This window comes from Gossypium hirsutum, chromosome A08, assembly GCF_007990345.1.
Source record: "Gossypium hirsutum isolate 1008001.06 chromosome A08, Gossypium_hirsutum_v2.1, whole genome shotgun sequence".
Taxonomy (NCBI): Eukaryota; Viridiplantae; Streptophyta; class Magnoliopsida; order Malvales; family Malvaceae; genus Gossypium; species Gossypium hirsutum.
Genome location: NC_053431.1, coordinates 96,682,092 through 96,689,288, shown reverse-complemented (window position 1 = coordinate 96,689,288; position 7,197 = coordinate 96,682,092). Strand labels below are relative to the sequence as shown.

The 7,197-nt window shown below is 39.2% G+C and overlaps 1 non-coding gene across 1 annotated transcript; it reads right to left on the bottom strand.

Annotated features, from left to right (window-relative positions):
* Nucleotides 1-6,506: 6,506 nt before the first annotated feature.
* LOC121205409 (small nucleolar RNA R71) lies at nucleotides 6,507-6,613 on the bottom strand. Its single transcript, XR_005900487.1, has one exon. It is a non-coding gene; the product is annotated as a small nucleolar RNA R71 (small nucleolar RNA).
* Nucleotides 6,614-7,197: the final 584 nt, after the last annotated feature.

The window sequence follows — 7,197 nt, the reverse complement described above, 5'->3', positions numbered from 1 at the left end:
CTTCGGATCTTAGTCCGAATATGGTCACTTAGCACAAAGCCTTCGGGACTTAGTCCGGACATCATTCGAATAACCATGCACATTTAACAATAAATCATGACACATTCGTATTTCATTTTCATTAGCAAAACTCAAACACAAGACACTTATCATTCTTGCAATTTCGGCTCAATAGCCACACACAAAGAGCATGATTTTGATTTGCTTAAAACATGATCTAATCAAATCATAATTTAAGCTCTATTACTCAAGAACTTACCCCTTTCCGCTGTCCGAAATCGACTTGGTAAGGTCGCACCCTTAATATAAATTAATTGATAGAAAATATATATATAGTGGGTTCGCACACATAGTGCTTAATAATCAACCACGCACACTTAGTGCCATGTACTTTAAACTCGCACACTTAGTGCCATGCATTTCAAGCCCGCACACTTAGTGTCAATCTCACAACCGTGAACACTTATTGCCCGCACGCTTAGTGCCAATCTCACAACCGTGAACACTTATTGCCCGCACACTTAGTGCCATGCATTTCTCCTTTTTTTTTCTTTCACTAGTTACGGCAATGGGGAAAAGAAAGATGGACATACCTTGTTTCTATCACTTTTTCCTTCTTTTAATTATTCTTTCTTCCATAATATAAAGCCATTAACTATTATCATGCTAAAATAAAATGCATATAATATCTATCAACTATCATTATGGCCGGCCACTAATTAAAAGTGGTCCATTTGACATGCAAGTCCCTCATGTCAATAACTCATGCATTATTTGGCCACTTTAAATTTCACCTATCACATTTTCAAGTCTTATCACATGGGTCCTTTCTTATAAATTAACACCGCCTTGATAAAATCAAGGCATGAAATATTCGCACATACAAATTCCACATTCAATAAGCACAGAATATAACATCTGATTATTTTTGTGACTCGGTTTTGGGGTTCCAAAACCACTTTCGACTAGGGTCAAATTAGGGGTGTCACAGTTATACATGTCATAATTGTATATTTATAGTGTGACGACTTCTGACGAGATAAATTGTGTTTTTATATATATAGTAAATGGATCGTGACATGGCTACGGTAGATGATATGGAAAGTAATGCGCCGACTCCCACTAAAGGCACCACGCCCGTGGATAGTAGGCCCGTGAAAATGAGTCAGGGCGGAGGGGCTAAAGAAGCTTACCTCCATATGATGGACGCTTGGTACTCGGAGTTTATTTGTGCGAATCTGAATCCTCCACCTCCTCCACCTCCCCCAATTCCTCAACCCATTCATATAGCTCCTCAAGGAGTAAAAATAGCTAGGAGAGAGAAACCTCTAGTAGACAGAATCTGTAAGCATGGGGCCGAGGAATTTAGAGCATATATTGATGATGATCCAGAGAGGGCCGAGTTTTGGTTGCAAATACCATTAGGGTATTTGACAAATTATCGTGCACGCCGGAGGAGTACATGAAGTGTGTAGTGTCACTCCTACGAGATTCGGCCTATCAATGATGGAATACCCTTGTGTCAGTGGTATCGAGAGAGAGAGTAACTTGGGATCTTTTCCAGGAGGAGTTCCTTAAAAAGTATATTAGTCAAAGGTTCATAGATCAAAAGAGGAAAGAATTCCTTGGGCTGAAGCAAGGCCGTATGACAGTGACTGGGTACGAGCGTGAGTTTGTGAGGCTCAGCAAACATGCACGAGAGTGTGTATCTACAGAAGCCATTATCTGCAAGAGGTTTGAAGATGGTCTGAACAAAGACATTCATTTATTAATTGGTATTTTAGAGTTGAGGGAGTTTGTGGTACTTGTCAAGAGAGCTTGCAAGGCTGAAGAATTGGCCAAAGAGAAGAGAAAAGCTGACATTGAGTCTCGTGACTCTAAGAAAAAACAGATGGAGAAATCACACCAGACCTCATCCAAGAGATCGAAAGAGTTTTTTGCTCGATCAAATGCGTTAGTAGGACTCTCAAGCAGAAACAAGAACAAACAGTACATGACGTCTAAAGCTCAAACCACTTTTATGGCAAGCGTGGGTAGTACTCGACCGAATAGACCGGAATGTTCATAGTGCGATAGATGTCATTTCTGTGAGTGCTGAGGAAATGAAAGAGGCTATTTTAAATGTGGGTCATTGGACCATTTTATTCGTAGCTGTCACGAAATGGTCGAGAAAGACAAGGATCAAAGCATGAGATCGAGTAATGCTCCTTCAAGAGGTATACTGCATAAGAACCTGGGAAGTGGGGCTAGCAGTAGAGGTACGCCTAGAGAAGCTGCTGTGAGGTCCGAGGGTAGAGCGCCTACAAGGACTTATGCTATACGTGCCCGTGAAAAGGCAAAGTCTCTTGATGTATGATATATCTATTATTACTTTGATTGACTCGTGGTCTACCCATTCCTATATTTTTACGAAACTAATACCCTGTATGAATATGCTAGTTGAATCCACTGAATTTGTGGTGAAAGTGTCCAACCCTTTAGGCAAGCATGTATTAATGGACCAAGTGTGTAGAAATTGTCCTTTGACAATTAAAGGTCGTTTTTTTAGTTAACCTCATGTTATTTCCGTTTGATGATTTTGATGTAATCCTTGGGGTGGATTGGTTGACTTCTCATAGTGTTGTAGTGGACTGTGGGAGAAAAGTTATTGAGTTGAAGTGTGAAAGTTGGGATGATCTTCTGGTTGAATCGGGTAGAACAGATAACTTGCCTGTGGTGATATTGTCCATGTCGGCAGTGAGATATTTGAGAAAAGGATATGAAGCTTATCTTGCTTTTGTATTGAATACTCAAGCATCTGAATTGAAGATCGATTCAGTGCTAGTGGTATGTGAGTTCGCAGATGTATTTTCGGAGGAATTGCTGGGACTGCCACCAGTGAGAGAATTTGAATTTGGAATTGAGTTAGTCCCTAGTACAGCACCTATCTCGATTGCTCCATATAGGATGGTTCTGACGAAGTTAAAGGGGTTGAAAGTTCAGCTACAAGAGTTAACAGATAAAGGTTTTGCGAGACCAAGCTATTCTCCGTGGGGTGCTCTGGTACTCTTTGTGAAAAAGAAAGACGGGTCGATGAGGTTATGTATAGACTACAGACAACTCAAAAAAGTGACAATGAAGAACAAGTATCCCCTACCAAGGATAAACGATCTGTTTGATCAATTGAAAGGAGCCACTGTATTTTCCAAGATAAACTTGAGGTCCAGTTATTATCAGCTTAGAGAAAAGGAGCAAGATGTACCGAACCGCGTTCAGGACAAGGTATGGTCATTATGAGTTCCTAGTCATGCCCTTTGGTTTAACGAATGCCCTGGCAGTATTTATGGACTTAATGAACTGCATTTTCCAACCATATTTGGATAAGTTCGTCGTCGTTTTTATCGATGACATATTGGTTTATTCGTGTGATGAGAGTGAGCACTCGAAACATTTGGGGACGGTTTTACAAACCTTAAAAGATAAGCAGTTGTATGCCAAGTTTAGTAAAAGCAAATTTTGGCTACAAGAGGTCAGATTCTTGGGACATATTGTGTAGGGTGACGGGATAAGAGTTGACCCGTGTAAGATCTCGGCTATCGTTGAGTGGCAACCGCCGAGGAGTGTGTCAGAGATACGGAGCTTTCTAGGCTTAGCTGGGTATTACAGAAGATTTGTAAATGGATTCTCCATGATAGCTACTCCGATGACAAGGTTGTTACAGAAAGATGTCATGTTTGAATGGACGGAGAAATGCCAGCAGAGTTTCGAGAAACTAAAGACCTTGTTAACCGAAGCTCCAGTTTTAATGCAACCAGGATCGGAAAAAGAAATTCGTGGTGTATAGCGATGCCTCCTTAAATGGAATGGGATGTGTGCTCATGCAAGAAGGCAAAGTGATAGCGTATGCCTCGAGACAACTTAAGCCACACGAGAAAATTACCCGACCCATGATGTAGAGTTGGCCGCCATCGTGTTCCCATTGAAAATTTGGAGACACTATTTATATGGCGAGAGATGTCGGGTATTTATTGATCATAAGAGTTTAAAATATTTGATGACTAAAAAGGAGCTGAATTTACTGCAACGAAGATAGTTGGAGTTGATAAAGGATTACAAGTTGGTGATTGACTACCACCCCCAGAAGGCGAATGTAGTCGCCGATGCATTGAGTAGGAAATCATTGTTTGCTTTGGGGGCTATAAATATTCAATTGATGGTGACTGATGATGGTTTGATTCTAGCTGGGATGAGAGCTAAATCGATGTTCCTTCAAGAGATTCGTGAAGCTCAAAAAGGTGATAAGGATTTGCAAGCTAGAATGGTTCAATGTGAGATGGGAAATGAATCAGAATTTCATATTGGTACTGACGGTTGTACAATGTACTGAGACATGATTTGTGTGCCTAAGGATAATGAGCTTAGTAAGAAGATTTTGAGAGAGGCACTGATAAGTCATAATTTATACATATTTTTATCTCATGCTTAGCATATTATTGATGAATTATCATTAGATTTGTGGAAGTTGATGCTCCTAATCCTTAAATTTCATGTTTTATACTAAGAGCGAGAAACGGGCCAAAAACGGAGAAAATGGGTCAACATGGGAAATCAAAACAGCCTGGACTTTCTCGTAGGGGTAGACCACAAGCCCGTGTCTATTTAACAGATTGTAACACTGCCTAAGCCGCACCACACGGTCGTGTCTATTTAACAGACTCTAAATACGGCCTAAGCCACCTCACACGGGCGTGTCACACGGGCATGTCCCTGTTGAGCCAAAGTCTAGTCCTATTTGGAAAAGGCCACTCTTGAGGGTTTTGAAGCATTCTAAAGCCTATATAAACACCCCAGGAGGTACCTAGAAAGGACACACAGAGTAGGAGGCAAGGAATTACTTGAAGAAAGCCGATTGATCCATCTCAGAAGCCAGATTCTCCTTCAAGACTGAAGATCTCCCTTCAATTTCCTTCAGGGGTTTTTGGGTTTTCTTTATGTTTTGTTATTATTATTCTTTTTAGATGTTTCCTTTTACACTTATGAACTAAGTACCCTAAATACCTAAGGGGAATGAAACCTAAGACGAATCTTGTTATTATTTTCTGAATTATATGATAAATACTTGATTTGTTCTTAATTATGTGTTCTTAATTCTTGTTTTAATATTCCAGGATATTGATTCAAGTTTTGATGTGCTTATTTAGAGGAGAAAAATTTCCTGTCTAAGAGTAGATCTAGCATAATTGAGTGGAGTTGATTGCACCCCTAGACACAGGGCACCATAAATCTGCCAAATTAGGGTCAAACCTAATAAGGGAATCCATAGATCGAGTTAATGCAACACTAGGGGTTTTAATTAGAAAGAGATTTCAATTAATCAACCTAGGGTTAGACATTGTTAGTCTCGAGAGAGATAATAATATAACTTAGGGATTTTTACGGATCGAGTCAAGTGAATAAATCAGTTGGTTCAGAGTCAAGTAACAAGTGAAGTCTAGGTGGATTTTTCCTTGGGTATTGTCCAAATCAATCAGTTTTCCCAAAAGTATTTCCTTAATTTTCTTCCTGTGCATTCTTTGTTTAGTTAACTAGTTTAGATAAAGTAAATCCCCTTATTTTTAGGCTAGATAATAAAAAGAAAGTTAGTACTAGTACTTTTAGTTCCTGTGGGTTCGACATTCCGACCTTACTATAAGTTATACTACTGTTCGATAGGTGTGCTTGCCTTTATCGTGATAATAGTTAGTTTTCAAGTACGATCAATCATAAATATAAAACTTATCACGCATACATCAAGTTTTTGGTGCCGTTAACGGGAAACTAAAATATTAGGAATGCTCAATTTTTATTACTTTAGACATTTATTTTATTGCAATTTAAATTTTATTTTAGATTTATTATTTTTACTAAATTTTCTTTTGTTTTCTTCTGACAGGTTTTTATAGTTTATGATTAGAAGAAACCCGTCAGGGCCATTACTTTTTGACAATGAGATTGAAAGCACAGCTTGTAGAAACCGAAGAGAAACAAAGCAAAACCTAAGAAACATAGAGGAAGGATAAGAGGAAGATATCCATAATACAACCGAGGAGATGGCTGAAAATCAGAATAATCAGCTTCCTCCTGTGGTTGTTGCAGATCCAATAAATCAGAATCTTGTTCCTCGTACTATGTATGATTATGCTAAACCTTCTTTAACAAAAGCCGAATCGAGTATAGTTAGACCTATTATTCCTGCAAATAATTTTGAACTGAAACTTAACACAATTCAAATGATACAACAGTTTGTTCAGTTTGATGGTTTGCAGGACGAGGATCCAAACACTCACTTGGTGAATTTTCTGGAGTTTTGCGACACTTTTAAGATCAATGGTGTTTCTGATGACGCCATTCGCCTTTGGTTGTTTCCCTTTTCATTGAGGAACAAAGCTAAACAGTGGTTGAACTCATTACCATGAGGGTCAATCACTACTTGGGAACAAATGACCAAAAAATTCTTACTTAAATATTTTCCACCAGCTAAAACAACTAAGTTGAGGAATGATATCTCTTCTTTTGTGCAGATAGATCTAGAAACACTCTATGATGCATGGGAGAGATACAAGGATCTATTGAGAAGGTGCCCTCACCATGGGTTACCTCTATGGTTGCAGGTTCAGACTTTTTACAATGGTGTGAACCCCTCAACAAGGCAACTTATCGACGCAGCCGCCGGTGGTACTTTAAACAACAAAACACCTGAAGAGGCTTACGAATTTATTGAAGAGATGTCACTAAATAACTATCAGTGGCAAGTCATGAAAACAAAGTGAACAAAAGCATCTGGTGTTTTCAACCTCGACATGGTCACTATGCTATCTAACCAGGTGGAACTTTTAAATAAAAAGATTGAAAGTTTATATGGTTCTACTCAGGTACATCCAGTGATGAGGTGCGATGCAAATGGAGGAGGAGTGCACACAGAATATCAATCTTTCAACCCTAGCATCGAGGAGGAACAAGTTCAATATATGGGTAATAATAATTCTAGACCTCAAAATAACCCATACAATAACACTTATAATGCTGGTTGGAGGAACCATCCCAACTTCTCGTGGGCTGGCCAAGGAAATCAAAGGCCACAACATCCCCCAAGCTTTCAGCAACCACCTTACCAATAGGAAAAGAAACCGAACCTTGAGGAGATGCTAACGAAATTTATCTCAGTGCCAAAAACTCATT